At 47.8% G+C, this 18120-nt stretch overlaps 1 protein-coding gene across 7 annotated transcripts in view; it reads right to left on the bottom strand.

Moving 5' to 3' along the window:
- The window catches only part of ELAVL1 (ELAV like RNA binding protein 1), a 63099-nt gene extending 57855 nt beyond the window's left edge, over positions 1–5244 (bottom strand). For 6 of the 7 annotated variants that reach the window (XR_010349929.1, XM_064396415.1, XM_064396409.1 and 3 more), the window contains exon 1: positions 5150–5244. The gene's annotated coding sequence lies outside the window, so the exon portion shown is untranslated. Of the gene's footprint in view, positions 1–4506; positions 4532–5149 lie in introns of those variants that run through there. The other variant, XM_064396411.1, reaches the window with a different exon arrangement.
- Positions 5245–18120: the final 12876 nt, after the last annotated feature.

Here is an 18120-nt window from a genome sequence, read left to right as displayed (position 1 = left end):
GTGCTTCAAGTAGAAGCTCAAGGCTACTAGAGCCCTTCTGTTTCTCCAGCACACGAGTATTTGTTGACATCCCTCCCCCCCAGAGTCAAGGCTGACTACAAGACAACAATCCTGTCTTAAGCTGCTGAGCTGTTTCTTGGAGACCTGAAACAGAACAAAAAGAACACTGCTACATTCAGGCAAGTGCCAAACCAATCCAGAAGGCAGTTGCAAAGGTGCTGAGATGTCCAGGCTGGAACACATATCAAAACCAATGCCACACATGTAGAAGGGCCATGAATTTAAACTGCTTCAGGAAAAGGGTTTTCAAGAACTATCCAACACAATACTGTCATGCAAAAACTTGCTTTCAGGCAGCTGTCATACCAGGACTGAGAAGCAAGAGTTTAATCACAACAGAGTAGGACAGACACTGGGGGAAGAAAAAGCAACACACTGTCTTCTCTGAAATCACTGTAAGGAACAGAATAGGTTTCACCTGAACAGCCACACCAGCAGAAAACCCTCCCTAGGCAAGGCAAAAAAAGTTTCCTAGCACTCCACAGTCAGAACACATCTCTCTCCATACTTAATCCAGACCTCTCTACATCACAGAGCCTTTCCCCATAATCTACAAGAAAACACCTTTTATTATTTATACAAACTCTTTTCATGACGCCAACAGCCCTGCATATTGCACCCCACAAGCACAGACCTCCCCATGAACACACAGACCACAGGACAAGGACAGTGCAGTGCAAGCCCCGTTAGTATTTGATTCACCACACATTCATGCACTATTCCCTCAAATCTTGAGCAAACATCAAAAGCCATTTGGGAGGGAAGAAGAAATCCCAAAATCCAGATTGTCCATTAAATGAAAGAACAGCATTTATACAGTGTATGGGGGAAAAAAGCAAACCCTTTCTACTTAACTACCCTTTGGGTTTTCCAGAGTAAGATCTCCTCTCTTTGATTCTTTTCCCCTATGCACACCTGAAAGGAGGACACTACCCTTGTTCTCCTCAGCTTGAATGCACCTAAGATTACAACACTTTTGCCAGTAAAAATAGCTCAGAACCAGAAGCAGCCATTACTAAAATCTGCTGCTGCATTTCCACAAATTCTATTTCCATATGCTGAGTCACTCATTTCAGTACAACATATTTTAAGCTTTTTTTAAAATGTTGTTTCATAAACATTGGGCATAAACTTAGTTTTGAGCACATTTTTGGTCTCACAAATGTCAACTGTCATAATTTTAATATTTCAGCAAAGCAGTTTCAGAGGTTTCTTAGCAATCAAATTTGACTAGAAGGGTTTTAAATGCCTCCCTTAGTTGTTTTTATTCATGTTCATATAATAATATCATCAAGGTGTTTTTGCCAATGCTTATATTGCCATTCAGAGACAAAAGCATTTGAGGCCAAAAAATAAGCTGCATTCTTCAGAGCAATGACCTTACTTTACCAGTCTGATGAACTGCACTCAATTCCTAGGAACAAAATTAATCATCCTTGGGATGCTGTCAGAAATCAGATACAGGCTGGCCATAATTACCACCCGCTGCTGGTCCAACACCCAGCAGGGACTGGGGCCCCTCTCAGCTTGAGCCACAGGAACAAGAGCAATCAGAAACCTGTGGCTGAGACACTGAACATCTGCTGCCAGATCCACATTTCCCCATCATCCCAGGTTAACAGCCAGCCCTGACAGACAGAGGATACCAGGCTCTGCTCAGAGTTTCACATCACAGTACCCTTCTCAGCACAGGAAAGACATGGAGCTGCTGCAGCCAGGCCAGAGGAAGGCACAGAGATGCTGCCAGGGCTGGAGCCCCTCTGCTCTGAGCCAGGCTGGCAGAGCTGGGGCTGCTCCCCTGGACAAGAGAAGGCTCCAGGCAGAGCTCAGAGCCCCTGGCAGGGCCTGAAGGGGCTCCAGGAGAGCTGCAGAGGGACTGGGGACAAGGCCTGCAGGGACAGGAGCCAGGGAATGGCTGCCAGTGGCAGAGGGCAGGGCTGGATGGGAGGTTGGGCAGGAATTGTTCCCTGGCAGGGTGGGCAGGCCCTGGCTTGGGGTGCCCAGAGCAGCTGTGGCTGCCCCTGGATCCCTGGCAGTGCCCAAGGCCAGGCTGGGCAGGGCTGGGAGCAGCCTGGGACAGTGGGAGGTGTCCCTGCCATGGCAGGAGTGGAATGAAATTGTCTCCAAGGTCTCTCCCAACTCCAGCCATTTCGGCATTCTGTGATTCCACAGTTGTTTGCCCCTAGGTCAAAGATGCTGCCAGTTAACACCACTGAGTTCCTACACAGGGAAGAGACAGTGAAGAACTTGCGCAGCCTGGACTATCTCACCTTCTGCACTGGTATTATTTAATAAAAAACAGATTTATAGCAAACAGATCTTTAAAAAATAAAATCATGTATGATCTTGCTTTTTCTAGACAGTGTCAGATTGTCCATAAATTGCCTTTGGCAATTTTTTCACCTACATAAAAGACATCTGGGGACAACTGTGCTGTGTGGGATTGATTCCTTTCTGAGGGAGAGGGCAGGAGACAAGAAGAAGTGGACATAAGAACAGTAGATTCTACACACTTTCTGACAATAGCTGCTCCACACATTGATCCAGCCTTGGAGAACACTGACCCATCTTCAGATACTTTCACCTTGATGGGGCAGGAAGGCAAGTGACTAGCAGGAGGAAAAGACAGCATCCAACTTGTTCACCAGAACAAAACAACTAGCTAGAAATCCATCTCTGAGGGCCTGGTGAGACACTGTGGTTTGCTGCTGTGTTCCTACGTGGAAGCCATGGAAGCAGTAGGAGATAGGAAAATTATACCTTTGTAGTACTATAACACTGCTACTAATTTTAAAAACAAACAAAAAAACCCCCAAAACCCCAAAGGCAGCAAACCCACACACATGAAAAACATCTCTGCCTTCTCAGTACAGCTTATTTCCACCCTGTCTCCTCATAAAAAAAAAAAGAAGAGTCTATTTTTGCATACATCACCTACATATAACGAGGTTGTATACTCAAATGGATCATTTAGGCCAGCAGCTTGAAGCTTGCAGGTGCCTGAATACAGAGCTGCACATCAGACAGAAGTGCCCTGATCATTTTTAGCACAAGTCAAAATTTTTCACCTCTCCTTTGCTGAACTCTGTCATTCTGCCTAAATGCATTCCAGGCTGTTTCTAAAGTATCTGGAAGTGCAGAAAGAACAGCTTCTCTGAAGTTCTTCTTGAAGCCTAAAAACATAGCAAGTTTGAGCTTTCTAAACTTGGTGACTAGAAGTCTACCAGCTTCACAGGCAGCTTATCCACATGTGGTCAGTGACAGCCAGTAACTGTGGGAATCAATCCAGAGAGCTCACAACAAATAAGCAAGAAACAAGACAGAGACCAAAGCCTCAAGAGAGAAAGCAGGCTGGTACAACAGCTGGAAGAGATGGATTCTGAAAGTAAAATGGCATGTCTCAAGTCAAGACAAGAAGGGCCTTTTCCAGAAAAAAAAAAGTGATAGAACATGCAAGAAACAGAAAGAAAATAGTGCTTGAATTCACAGCATACAGCAGATTTCACATTAAGTTTATGTCAGCACCAAACACTGTTCAACAAACACAGATAAATAAGCTGCTACACACAACGTTCACATTTCCATTCAGACTGTGCTTACTGCTGCTGCTGTTTCCACAAACTTGGTACTGCACAAGACAACTCCCTAAGGAGTTCATCTGGTCCTGCAGAACCACCCACAGCAGGGCTGTAAACTCACTGCACAACACATTTAACAATCACAGCAGCTGAAGATGTTCCTGTTCATATTCCAGTCAGGCCTGGAAAGAGCCTACTGCAATCCCAGCTGTAACTCCTGACCACTGAACACCTTGAATCAGGGAAACCACACTGGGGTCATTATACAGACAGTTACTCTGCTCCAGAACAAAACACGGGACACCCACAGTAACTTCTCATGCAGCACAGACTTAGAGGCTCAGGACCCTTGATTTTATTATTCATCACGCACATAGACATAACCCAGGACTCAACAGGAATCTGAGAAATCCCATCAACTCTAAAGGTTTGATAAAGACTATGGAACATGTGCATCGTCCTAGCTGTAATGTAACAAGTCACAGAACGGTTCACACAGCTCCAGAAAAAAAAGTGGTTACAGTGAGTACAGGGAAACAACAACTCATAGAGGTGAGAGCCGAGCAACATGAGCAGCCAACACCCACCATCAGCGAGTAAAATGAACAAAACTACGAAGACCTCAAAAAGCGATCAACTATAATAACAACAGGCGTTAACAAAAGGAATTAATCCCTACCCTTCCCAACTCTTTCCTCTTTTGTTTTCCACAGACGCTTCATTAAATGATCACAGGATCCCCGTGCAAGTCCTCATGAAACAAACCGTGCTTCCTTTCCCAGCAAGTCTCGGACACAACTCTGCCCAACAGAGCCCGGCAGGAGCACTCGCCTCCCCACGGCTGTGCCACGCCAGCCCCAACGCGTACCGCCGTGAGAGTGCCCCAGGACCGTCCTGCCTCTTCCAGCCGCTGAAACGGAGCGAACGCTCTGCCGGGAACTGCCCCACGAGCACAAACAGCAGCGGCTGCTGCTTTAGCCCCGCTTCCTGCGGCCCCAGGCCCTCGCCACACAGGCACCGGCCCCGCTGCCGGCGCTGACGCCAGCCGGCACCGACCGCGCCGGCAGGGACCCTCGGGTACCGCCAGTCAACAAGGACGCGCCAGTCCTAACCGACGTGGGAGATTTAAAAGCTGTGTCCGCACAGACACGGGAAAAATAAACATGAAAGATGAGGCCATTAACCGGACGGAGAAAGGCCCTGAGACGCGGCGCGAGCCCGCCGCGCGTCGCGGCACCGCGACCCGCGGCCTTCCCGCCGCGAGCGCGGCGGCCTCGGGACCCGCTCCCCGCCCGTGCCCCATCCGGCCCCCGCGGGCCCCGCAGGCCGCGGCCCCGCCGCCCCGGGCCCGCGCTGCCCTCGGCCCCTCCCCCCACAGGCCGGGCTACCCCGCTAGGCCCAGGCCTCGGCCCGGCCGCCCGGCCCCCGTCGCCGGCTCCTTCCCGCGCCAGCCCCGTGGGTGCCGCCGGGGCTGATCGGGCGCGGCGCCACGGCCCCGCGCGCGGCCTCACCTGCGGCGGCGGCGGCCGGGCCCGGGCAGCGGGAGGCGATCGGTCCGCAGCGCACAACGAGCCGCTCCAGCGCCACGGCCCCGCCCCCGCACCGCCCGCCGACACCCATTGGCTGCCGCGTGCACGTGCCCCGCGGGCCATTGGCTTCTCCGCCCGTCCGTCAAGAGCCGGCCGGGGGCGGAGCGTGCCGCGCGCCGGGGGGAGGGGAGCGGGGCCGGGGCCCGCGAGCGGCAGCGCCGGGGCTGGAGGGGCCCGGCCGGGTCCCGCTGCTCTGTGGAGAGCGTGCCTCCTCTGGCCGGCAGGGCTCTTGGAGCAGGGGAAACGCGAGCCGTGCCCTGTGCAGAGAGCCAGGCTCGGGTGGAAGATGGAGCACGGCAGCCCTGGGCCCGCCGGCCGCGGGCAGCGCTCGTGGCAGCCGAGCCTCTCCTCGGCTGAGGGCCAGGGAATCTCCACGGGCACAACCCGCGGCAGTGCTGGGGACTGGTTAGGAGATTAAATGCTTTCTGTGTAAGTGAGATGCAAATGATGGTCTGTCAGAGGAACTGGTGGCCAGCGCTTCGCTGTGCTCCGAGAAATTCTGCAGCGCCCTGAAGGGACCAGCTGCCCTCTTCCGTTTTCACTTTTCGTAGCCAAGGGCACCCCTTTGTCTCTGCACCTATTTCCACTGCACAGGAGACATCTGTGAGACTAAAATTCCACTATTCTGCAGAAAAATAAGTCTTTTTGTCATTGCCAACAGTACTCTGCAATAATACACTAGTAAAAGCAGCATGCTTGGTGTGTGACCTGTAAGCTTCAGGTCTGTAAATCCTGTGTTAAGGTGCTCAACTTTGGGGAAGAAAAATCAGAATACTTCTGCACTACAATACATGATGTTCCTTTTCATTCACAGACAACTCATCATTTAAGTTTTACTTGAGTGACACACCTGAAAATCAAATTTCCCCTTCTCTAGCTCCTTTTTTGATTCTAGAAGAGTGAGATCTCACCTGAAGGATGGGAATTGCAGCAAGACAGGAGTGTGTGTTCTTTGGTATTTCCATGCACACATGTGGAAATACTCTGTCTAGTGGAATATGTGGCACATTACTCAATGAAAATACAAATATGTTTCTCTGCCTATCCTGATGTGGCTTCTAGCAGGACCTTGTCTGGTAAACTCCCAAGATGGGTGCACTGATGTTTTCTGGTTTAACTGCCCAGAAACCCCTTCAAGTGGCCCTGTTACACTGGGCCATGTCCTGATCCTCCACATGAGTCAGCCAAGGACAGCCCAGCCTCAGCCCTGTGCAATGGGCACAGCGTCACAGAGACCCTAATGCTCAGCTCCATGAACAGCCTACTGAGGATGTTAGATTAACAGTGATGTTAAAAACATTGCCATTTTCTTTTCCTTTCTACAATAGCTCTCAGTGCCAGATGGGGAATCCTCACATGAAAATTCCAAGCCTGACAGGTTTGGAAATATCCTTCAAGGCCTCATAAAACATTAAAGACATTTGTGCATCTGTTATTTGCTCATCCTGCCAGCCCCAAAATCACAATATTGTCATTCACATCAGTGGCAGTTTTCTTTTATTGTAAATTTGATGTTTTCCCTGTGTCATCCAGGTTTTAATTAACAATCCCCTTCTTGGACATGAGGTGGGTCTCAAATCTTCAAAAATTGAGGCCATGAGCACAATACTGCACAGAGCGTTAATGCCTTTATCTTTTGACAGTGTATTTGCAATCTCATAATTTCATCTATCACCATAAACACTTATTTAAGATGTGCTGGCAATTAAAAGGTGTCCTTTGAAACAGTGTATCAGTTTTAAAGGAATTATCTCTTTTTGCTATTATGCTTTTTGCTATATATTAATCATCTCTTACAGAGTTTCAGTTCAATATGAAAACATCAGCCTGAAGGTTTCATGATAATGTGGAACTTTAGCAAGGTAAAGCCAAATGTCATGTCTAAAATTATCTCAAGATAATGTAACATGAATGCCACAGGTATTTTTGGTCATGCCATTTCTTGGGATATCTTGAAACATGAAAAAAGCTCAGTGAAGACACAGTACCCAGGAAGCCCTTGGTGAACATGGTTCTGACACAGAAGGGAAACATGCAGTGGGAACTGATGGATGGAAGCAGCAGCATAAGGACAAATGGTACCTGGCTGTGAATAACCATAGAATCATAAAGTTACAATGTCCTGGATTGGAAGGGACCCCCAGGGATGCTCAGGGCAGCCCCTGTCCCTGCACAGCCACCCCAACACCCCACCCTGAGCAGCCCTGGCAGCGCTGTCCAAACGCTCCTGGAGCTCTGGCAGCCTTGGGGCCGGGGCCATTCCCTGGGCAGCCTGGGCAGTGCCAGCACCCTCGGGGGCAAGAACCTTGCCCTGAGCTCCATGCCAAGCCCTGGCACAGCTCCAGCCCTTGGTGGGCTCCTGGCCCTGTCCCAGAGCAGAGCTCAGCCCCTGCCCCTCTGCCTGCCCTGGGCAGGAGCTGCAGCCCCCAGGAGCCTCCCCTCAGTCTCCTGTGCTCCAGCTGAACGAGCCAAGGGCCCTCAGCTGAGCAGTCCGGGTTACAGAAGGAGAGTGGAGGGAGGGATGGAGGGAAGGATGGATGAATGGATGGATGGATTCCTAACGGCGCAGACGCCACACAGAGAACAGCAGGGAGGCTCCAGAAGCCGCCCCATCTCGGGTGCACACTCCCGGTTACAGCCGTCAGCGACAGTCCCCAGACACGCTCGTAGTGGGCACTGCGGGCTCCGTAGCCGCTGGGGCCCCGGCGGCTGTGAGCGCTGCGAAACCCCGCAGAGCAGCGCCCTTACTCCGCGGTGCCGCTCCGCCGCAGCCGCACGGCCCGGCCCACTGCCGCGGCTCTGAAATGGCGGCCGGTGGAGGGGGCGGAGTCTGTTATGGCCCCGCCCACGGCCCGCTCCGCTCCCCCTGAGCCCTCAGGAGTGAAATGGCGGCACCGGCTGGGCTGGCTGTGGAATTTTTTGAGTACTTTTTGTTTCGCCCCTCACAGGCTGCTGGCCCCAGGGCACAGGAGTACTGCGGGTGCTGGAGCGTCCTGGGCAGCTGCCACTGCCCTGATCTCCGGCTCTTATTCGTTATAAGACAGCTGGAGATGTTCAGCCTGGAGAAGAGAAGGGGAGAGACTTCAGAGCCCCTTCTAATGCCATGGGGGGCTCCAAGAGAGCTGGAGAAGGATTTTGGACAAGGCCTGGTGTGCCAGGACAAGAGGGAATGCCTTCCCACTGCCAGAGGGCAGGGCTGGATGGGAGATTGGGCAGGAATTGTTCCCTGTGAGGGTGGGCAGGCCCTGGCTTGGGGTGCCCAGAGCAGCTGTGGCTGCCCCTGGATCCCTGGCAGTGCCCAAGGCCAGGCTGGGCAGGGCTGGGAGCAGCCTGGGACAGTGGCAGGGGTCCCTGCCATGGCAGGGAGTGGAATAAGATGAGCTTTAAGATCCCTTCCAATCCAAACCATTCCCTGATTCTGTGATTTCTCTTGGAAAGGTGCCCTGGTGCCTTCAAGCCATCCCTCCTTGGCTCCTCTCTGTTTGCATTTATTTCCCTTCTTCAGGGTTTTGCATGTTGTTCTCTGATTTCTCACCTCTATGAGGTCACCTTCACTCTCCTGTGTCTTCCTTTCCACAGGCTTTCAGCCCCTGTTCTCTCAATGCATGCCCCAGCTCTGTTCCAAGGCTTTGCTTATCGACCCTTTCTGATCCTCATCTTTGGGTTTGTGGCTCCATCACCCTGACTTGAGGGCTCCTGTATTGCTCCACTGAGAGCATCCTTCTAGATAACTCTTTTCTTTCTGTGCTGTTTCCTTGTGCTCTCTCAGTCTTCCTGGTGTCCTGCTCCTTGATGCTTTTGTCTTTGTTCCAAGTGTCATTTCCTCCCCTGAGCAGGAATAATATCCACTGTCTGGAGCAGTTTGCCCTCTTTGGAATTCCCTTCTGGCCATTTGCAGAAGGATGGACTCACCCTTGCTGTTTCACTCCCATGGGAGTCACCTTCCCTGAGGTTACCTGTAACTGCTGTTCTTGTTCTGCCCCTCTGGTCATTTCACTTGTGAGGTGAATTATCTCACCTGGAGCATGTTTGCCTCTAGTTGTGCTGCAGAAAGATCACCCCCATTTACATTCCCAGTGACTTGTAGGAGAACTTTTCCAGGATTTCCTCATTGACCTCAATGAGGAAAACGCCGGGCATGGCTGTGTGAGCCCTGAAGCAGCACTGCCACCAGCAGCACATTGGCTGAGGAACGTGTCAGTTCAGGTTTCTCTGCACTGAGCTGCTTGAACTAAACCAGCCACACGTAATCATCTGCAGATAGATGTGGAAATGTTTTAATTCAATTCAAATGTATAGTTATTATAAGCTGTTATTGAAGGTGATTTCCCCTCCCCCCTTTATTTGGTTTCTCTTTTCCTTTATGTATTAATCACCTCTGTAAATATTCTCCCCTAGATGTTTGTTGTGCAGCAGCCACCATCTATTAGCCTAGATTCTGAAATAATCTCCTTTAAATTTTATCAGTAAGTAAAAGATTTAACAGAAAAACAACAAAATGTAAGGAAGCAAGCCAGAAGCTTTACTGCTTGCTAGGAGTCATCTTTATTCCAAGCTCATAATTTATGAAGCTTGTGGTTGTGTGTGGTTTTATTCTGGTTGTGATTTAATTTGTAGCATAGTTGTATCTGTCCAGTGAACTGTTGGTGTGAAAGACTCTTTGTCAGACTGTCAGTTAGACAATATTAATTACATTTATCATCATTTTCCAGTCCCCATTTTCCAGGAAGATATTAAGCAGTAGTAAAATGCACAGTAAACACACTGATTAATTTACTTTTTTGTTTCCCCAACAGCTTAGGAAAAACACCTGTGTCACATTAATATTTTCTGAAAAAATCCCTTTGCCCAAAATTTTTCTCCTGGGAAGCTGAGAAACCTCAGAGAAAAAGGAAAACAATTTTATCTCGTTTACTTCTCCTGTGTTTTGCTCCTTTGGAATGTGGTTGAAGATTGCTTATCCAACAGGTGATTGTTTCATTGGTTTCTGCTGTGAGTTAAGCAATGGCCAATCAGGGTTAAGCTGTGTTGGGACTCTGGAGAGAGTCACGAGTTTCATTATTATCTTTTTAGCATTCTGTAAGTATCCTTTCTGTATTCTTTACTATAGTTTAGTATAGTATTCTTTAACATAATATAGTATAATAATAAATTAGCCTTCTGAGAACATGGAGTCAGATTCATCATTCCTTTCAACGTTGAGGCACCTCAATACACCTGTTTTTTTGGTACTTTTGAATGTTTGACAAAACCTACCACTTGTACCACTATGGTACAATGTGTGGTAGTGTGAACTAGCAGTGGGGAGTTTTGAAGAGCCTGATGTATGCTTTAATAATGTTATTGGAGAGTGGTTTGTTAGTCTTGAGATCAAGCATTCCAAGCACAAACCCAGAGAATGGATCAGGAGCAGCCCTGGGGAGAAGGACTCGGGGTGTTGGTGGGTGAGAGGCTCAGCCTGCCCCGGCCATGGGCACTGCCCCAGAAACCCCCCCTGTGCTGGGCTGAGCCCCCAGCGTGGGCAGCAGGGCAGGGGGGGATTCTGCCCCTGTGCCCCTGTGCTCAGCTCAGACCCCCCCTGCAGAGCTGCCCCAGCCCTGGAACAGCAGCAGGAGGACGTGGAGCTGGTCAGTGTGTGGCTGTGCTGGCTGCTGTCACATGTGTGTGGCTGTCCAGTGGTACTCCTGATGGCTGGGATATTTTGCTTCTGTTTCCAACAATATGGTTTGTGTTTATATGCTGAACACTTTCCTGAACAGCTGGGGTGTCTTAAGGATGTCTTCCCACATGACCCACATTAGTTGTGCCCCTCAAAGGGGTTAACTTCAGAAATTCCAGTCATCCAGTCAGGAGCTTGCAAGGTGTTAGAGCAGTCAGGAGACCATGTCTGCAGCACCTGTGCAGGTGTCCCCCAGCAGGGAGCAGGATTGGCCTGAGCTGTGTCGTGGCTTTAGGGATGAATCACTGACTGCTCTGTGCAGGCTGGACCCCACCACATTTCAGAGTGGCTGTGGTGGGCAGCAGGTCAGAGCCCAGCAGGGCGGGTGAGCATGACCATACCTGACCATCGGTCAGATCTGACTGGGCTATGGTGCAGCCCTGCCAGGCTGTCAGTGGGGTCAGCCCTCCTTGGAGCAGTAGGACTGCAGTCGAGGACTCTTCCTGTGGGTTGGGATGCCCAAGAGAACTCCTGGAAGCTTGGAGTCCTAGCCTCAGTGTGTGAGGGATTCCATATGTGGAATAAGTGTTCTAAAATCTTCAGAGTTCTCAGGTCAGTTGGGCAGCACCAGCTCTGTCTGACATGATGAATTTGTATTCAAAGGCTGGCTAAGCCTTATTTGATTTATCTGCTTTAAATGGCTTACAAAATAAATATAATTTGAATATATTATTTCACAGCATCGTAGATTCATAGAACCTCCTGAGTAGGAAGGGAGCAAATGGATCATCAACTCCAACTCCTGGCCCTGCACCGCATGTCTCAACAATCCCCCCCGGGGATTGCTGTCCAAATATTCCTGGAACTCTGGCAGCCTAGAGCCTGTTACCATTCCCTGGGGAGCCTGTTCACTGCCTGACTACCTGCTGGGGGAAGAATCTTTCCCTAATATCCAGTCTAAACCTCCTCTGGCAAATTTTTATAAGATTCCATGACAGAAGCCAAGAACAATTTCTCCAAAATCCCTCACAAAAACAGCTGAGAGATGCTGCAAAGCACTGGAGCTCCTGGGGAAAATTCATCCCCAGCTGAAGCTGAGGCATATCAGCCACCATGGTCATGTGTGAGCACTCAGCTGTGGCCCAGACTGACTCCAAATGGCCCCGGGCTCCTCCAGCATGGCCTTTAGATGGTGTCACATCCCAGTGTTGGTGCTGACAGGCCCTTCCCTTCCTTCCTCTGCAGCTTGCTGAGCTGGCTGTGATGTGGGTAACTGTAACCTGTCTTATATGACCATTATATGATAATTAATTGTCCTGCACTGTTGGTCTGCTGTGTTCCAACATGAGCTCTAGTGTTTCAGTCAGAGTTCAGCAGTGGATGGGCATGTTTCTGCTGCTGCCTGGAGGATTGGTGTGGGAAAAGGTGCAATGGAGTTTGAACCAGGTGAGCACTGGGCTGCTGAAGAAAGTCAGACTCTCTCCTGTGACAGACATCACAGTGCCTCAGGATCTGCCGGAGAGCAATAAAGAATATTTTTTCCCTACTTTATAGGTTAAGCTCATGCATTTGATGTTTGTATCTTTGCTACTTACCTAGCTATTAGATAAAGCTCTAAACCAGCTTTTAATAACAGTGCTGTGTAAAAAGGGTGGGGGGGAAGCCAATGTGACTAAATAATATTTCTTTATAAACATGACAAGATCTTCACCTCTGCATTGCTTTATTTTTTTAAGGTGTTACCCTGCTCATTAGAGATTATCTGCACTTCAAGGTTTGGTTTATTTGAAGAGCTAAATCCGATAATAAACTGAAGCCAAGGCCACTATGTAGACCCAGATTTCTTTTCAAATTACAGAATCCTGTATCTGGGGAGGATGGAAAGCTGTCAGGATTTAAAGATTTACAGCACAGTGTTTTTTGAGTTTATGGATTCTTGGGTGTACAAATTCTTCTGTGCACTTTTAAGTCTCTTTACAAGGCATGATGATTCTTGTTTCTGTCTTCAAGGTTCTTCTCATTAATGGAAAATAATGCTTGCAATTATTTCAGTAATACTACTATCAAATTTTAAAATATTTTGTTTTAATTGTAACTTTTTGCTAGTGACTGAAACTCAATAATTTCTGAAGCTGGAAGAAGTAACTTGCAGTAACTTCACCTTTGCAGTTAAATAACTAAGTATGGAAACAAATGACACTATGAAATGTGTGTGAAATCTCTGCAAATGTTGACTTTTTGAAAATAAAAGCTATATTATTCGAATGTTGATGTGAACCATCCCTGAGAATAGAATATGCACGAGAGATGGAGGTACAGCAGGAGGAGGAATGCTCTGATAGTTTTCTATCTTCCTTGGTAAGGAGAGATCATATGATGTCATAAAGGCTTTTAGAGCAGGTTCTTAAATCAGTTTTCCTCATGCAATTTAACAGCATCGTTTTAGGGACCTTGTTCTGTTGGCTGTTACAACAAATGGACCTTAATGCTTTTCCTTCCTTCAGTTTCGGGTTTCTACATGAGCTTCCCCACTGCCATGACCCAGCTGATCTGCATGGTATGGCTTTAATTTAAATCTAGCAGCAAACTAGAGCTGCTGAATGCAGAAGTGGGGTTCTAAGTTAGTGACTTAGGAGCTCATGAAAAGATCATTTATTCGCTTTCTAAATCAGCTCTGCCATAAAATGTCCAAGGTAGCAACTGGAGGGTTGTATTTTCTTTCAGCATAGCTGTGGTAACTCCTGGGTTCTGAGCTGAGGCCACATACACAAAGGAGCAGCTTTTTTCTGCAGTTGTTGTGGGGTGATTTTCTGATGGTACTTTATTCCCTAATAGTTTGTTTTATGCCCCAAACGGCGGCTGTAGGCCTGGGACGGAGCCGGGGAGGGGCGGGAGCTGCGCGGCTCAGTTCCAGCCCGCTCTCCCCGTGCTTGGGAACACCACATTGTTCCTCTTGTTGGATTAGCTGTTCGCCAGCTTCAAACAAGAAGGTTTTATTCCCCTTCCTCTAGCCTGGAGGCTGTACCGGGAATCCTCTTGGCAGCTTTTTTTGTTTGTTTTCCTTGAACTGTTTCGAGTTTGGGGTTTTTTTCGGCCCGTCCAGGGAGCTGGGCCGCCCCGAGCCGATCTCAGAGAAGCTGAACCAACACAAGAGAGGACCCTAAAAACCAGGGGGGTTTTGCTGTGAGGAAGAGGCCAGTGACAGAAGGGTTCCCGTCTGTTCCTCCCGAGGGGCTTCCTATGCTCCTGCTCTCCCACTCCCTGAGACCAAGGGGGGCAGAGCTCTGCTGGGGATGGGGGTTAAGGATTGAAACCTCCACATCTGCCATTTGTACAGTCCTTTTCTGCGCCTTGCGGGCACCTCTTCGTTTGTTTTTTTTTCATTAATAAATAGTTTGGGGTTTTTTCACTTTCACCCACTGGTTTCTATTTCTCATTAGCAAAAAGGATTACCTCTTTAGAGGAAACACTAATTTCAGAGCGTTTTCTCCTCAATTTGTCTCCAAACTGAGACAGTAACTGAAACAATACCTACAAAAATCCAGCGTTTACTTGTTATTTTGTAGCATACTAAAATTACACACTTGGGCTGGTCATGCTGGGCAAGAAGTATTTTTTCAATTTAAAATCCTTAATTGCTAGGAATTGAAGAGCTATTTATTTATTTGCTTGGAATTTTGTGTCTGATTTGTGTGACTTTATCTCAGTTCCATGTCTGATCAGTTGTGGCCTCAGTGGTATATCATGAATTGATCTGCATTAGTCAGTCTGTCTTTACAAATTACCTGGCTGCAGAGTGATGCTAAACTGGTATATCGCTACAATCTCTGCCTGGAAGCTGGGTCTGTTACAACTTTTTTGACTTGTTGGCTTTTTGGGGTTTTTTTTTAAGCACTCAGCCATGTACAGTTTAAGTCTAATTCTTAGACTAATGTGGAGTGTGCTCTACCGGAGAGCAAACTGCCATGTAAGCATCTGTGGCTGCTGGCCCAGCTGAGCTGGCCCTTCTGGCCCTGTCCAGTCCAGGTCACTGGGCCAGGCTGTGGTCCTGCCTGGCAGCAGAGGAACTTATTCCCCAGCCTGTCCTAACAGCAAACATTCAGGAAGGGAACATGGATTAAAACCTGGGGCAGTTTTTGTTGGCAACCAGTACTGATGGTATTTGCTTATCACAGAATCATCAGCCCTGTGAAATATCTTCAGAACCATCAACTCTAAGCTAATCCCCCCATGCCCACCAAACCATATCCCTAAGGGCCATGTCACCTGAATTTTTGAACACTTCCAGGGTTGGTGTCTCCACCACTGCCCTGGACAACCTGTTCTAACCCTTCACCACTCTTCCAGGGAAGAAATTCTTCCTGATGTCCAGCCTAAACCTTTCCTGGCACAGCTTGATGTTGTTTGCTCTTGTCCTATCATTTGTTCCTGGGAGTAGATCCTAACCCCCCTGGCTGTCCCCTCCTGTCAGGAGTTGTGCAGAGCCACAAGGTCCCCCTGAGCCTCCTTTTCTCCAGGCTGAGCCCCCCCAGCTCCCTCAGCTGCTCCTGGTGCTCCAGACCCTTCTCCAGCTCCATTCTCATATCTGCACACACTCCAGCCCCTCAGTGTTTCTTGTATGCCAATTACACAGTCAAGGCAGTAAAGATTAAGATTCTCCATGATTTGTGTGGCAAATCTTTAATTAAAAAGACTTAGTTGTCACTAACTTCAGTGTTCTCCATGCCTTTACAGTTCATCCTGGCATTCCAATGTGGATTTTGGATGATGGGATAGTAAAAATAAAACCCCATTTTGGAACTTCCTTTGCTACACCACAGTTCAATGCAGTTTGAATTTTACTGCTGCATATTTCTCCTTGTGTAACTCTGGAAGTAATAGTGTATCAGGATTAATAAATCTCAGCTTTTGGTCTAGGTTATTCCAAGTAATTCCCTGGGACTCCTGACTGGAATGCCTCACCAGCAGCACTGCATCCTTGGGCAGGGGCTTTGTGGCATCATGGTTGTGTTTCTGAGCTTTCGTCAACTATGTTTATTTCATGCATTAGAGTCAGGATTTTTGATCATTTTAAGAGAAATTGGTTCCTGTCACCCGTGGCTGCTTGATAGAGCAGATAAAACAGACCTGTTCAATGTAAGTACCCAGGCAGCTTCAAGGAAGGGATGTGGCTTGTGGGCAGTAAGGGCTCTGGGTGAATTAAATTAGAAATTTCCTGGGATGGCACAGTGTCAAGTTATGAAGATTTTGCAGGGTTTTATTGCTTGTAGTAGAGATGTCAGTTTTGGAATGTATTGAACTAACCCTTGTGATTATCCACAGGAACAATTGCCATGTCCCACAGGGTTCCTTCCTTCTGGCCACCAGAACTTTTACTGCTGGCACGTTTGCTCCTCAGCTCTGCACATATTTAGTTTTGAGACATTAGGTTTAATTTGCAGGCCTATTCCTCAAAGGGAGCCTTTTTGGAGCTGTAAGATGAGCGTGTATAACACAGAAATCCAGACTAAAATCCTGTCATCTCTGCAGTTCTGTTTCTGCAGAAGTTTATTGGAATTGTTTTATTGTTCCTTGCTGCCACCAGAGAGCAAAGTGCAGCGGGTATCAGCATTTCTGAGAGACTTTTGTCTCAGCAGAATATTTTGTTCTCATACTTTGAAGATAATGAAGTGAGTCATTGTCTTTACATCTCATGTGATTTATTGCAGACATACATTGCTAATGCTTTCCAAGGAAAAAAACAGACCTTTTGTTCAGACTTGTGGCTTTGAACTAGTGGGCTGGTTGGGAGTTTGCTTAACTAGGGAGTTGCTTTGATTTGCTCTTTTAATCTATGTATTGAGAGCACTTCAGCAGACAATGGAGCTCATAGAAAGTTTTTGATCAGTTTCATAGGAATATCTCTGCTTTGGCATCAAGGATGGATAAATTAATCAGCAGTTTTTAGTCTATAAGGATACATCAATGTTTTGTTCTCTTTCTGAAAGCATGAGGCTTGCCTGCACTGGGTACAGGTCAGGAGCTCTGATAAAGGAGTAGATTTTTTCCTTCAAGATTTGACATCTTGAAGAAAAAAATGTCAGTTTGTGAAGCTTTGGGAGAGTAAAATATTGCCTAGACTGACCATCAGTACACATGGTGCTGTAACATCTCCAACCCACCCTGTCATTAGCATTTCCTAGAATCACAGAATTGTTTAGGTTGAAAAAGACTTTTAAGATCATCAAGTCTGTGTCCCTAAGTACCACATTCACGTGTTTTTGAGACATTTCCAGGGATGGTGACTCCACCAATGCATTGGGCAGCCTGTGTCAGGACTGACAACCCCTTCCAGGCAGAATTTCCCCCTAATATCCAACATGAACCTCCCCTGGAACAAGTGGAAGCTGTTTCTCTCCTGTCCCTTGTTCCCTGGGAGCACAGCCTGACCCCCACCTGACTGCCCCCTCCTGTCAGGGAGTTGTGGAGAACCACAAGGTCCTTCCTGAGCCTTCTTTTCCCCAGGCTAATTTCTCCAGGTTAATTTGATGTATGTAATAATGACCTACTTCATCTTTTGCCATGAAGATCACAAAGTGAAGTTATAACAAGAAGTAAAATAAAAGGGAAAATGGTTGGATATTTACCTTAAGCCAAAGGATTTACTTCTAAGGGCAAGGACCAAATTACTGCCAAGTGTAGGATGGGATGTTTGGAGGAAGGAGTCCTGTGAGCTGTCAAGGAGCTCCAATCAAAGGCAGAGATACTTGTGCTGTAACAGATAATGCTCATAACCTTTGTTGAATGCTCCATGGTCACAGGAGTAGTTCTGCAGAGGACAGGGGAAGAACAGGACCATTACCCAGCTCCCATAATAAACACTTCCTAATGATAAGCCCTCCTTGCCCATCGCAACAATTCTTTACCTGGTCCATGTTTAATGCCACTGATAGCAAGTCTGTAGACCTCATGTGCCACCTTTTGTTACTCTTGCTCCAAATCAAAATTGTCAGTAAGGGTTTTAAGCTAGGAAATGTTGTTTGAAATGCTGTCTGTGCCTGTAGTGTAGAGAAGGTGAGAACAATGGGGCCACCAGATTCCCTCTTGGAATAAACTGTGTGGTTCATATAGGGAGAAATCCCTTCTAGGACTGAAGACTTCAATTCCCATAGCTTTCATGGACCACTAGGAAAACAAAATTGTATATATATTGTTCTTGAAATACATGTATCACTTACAGCTCTGTAATAGTATG

This window comes from Passer domesticus, chromosome 21 (genome assembly GCF_036417665.1).
Source record: "Passer domesticus isolate bPasDom1 chromosome 21, bPasDom1.hap1, whole genome shotgun sequence".
Taxonomy (NCBI): Eukaryota; Metazoa; Chordata; class Aves; order Passeriformes; family Passeridae; genus Passer; species Passer domesticus.
Note: the sequence above shows the minus strand (reverse complement) of the source record. Positions and strands in the feature narration are given on the sequence as shown.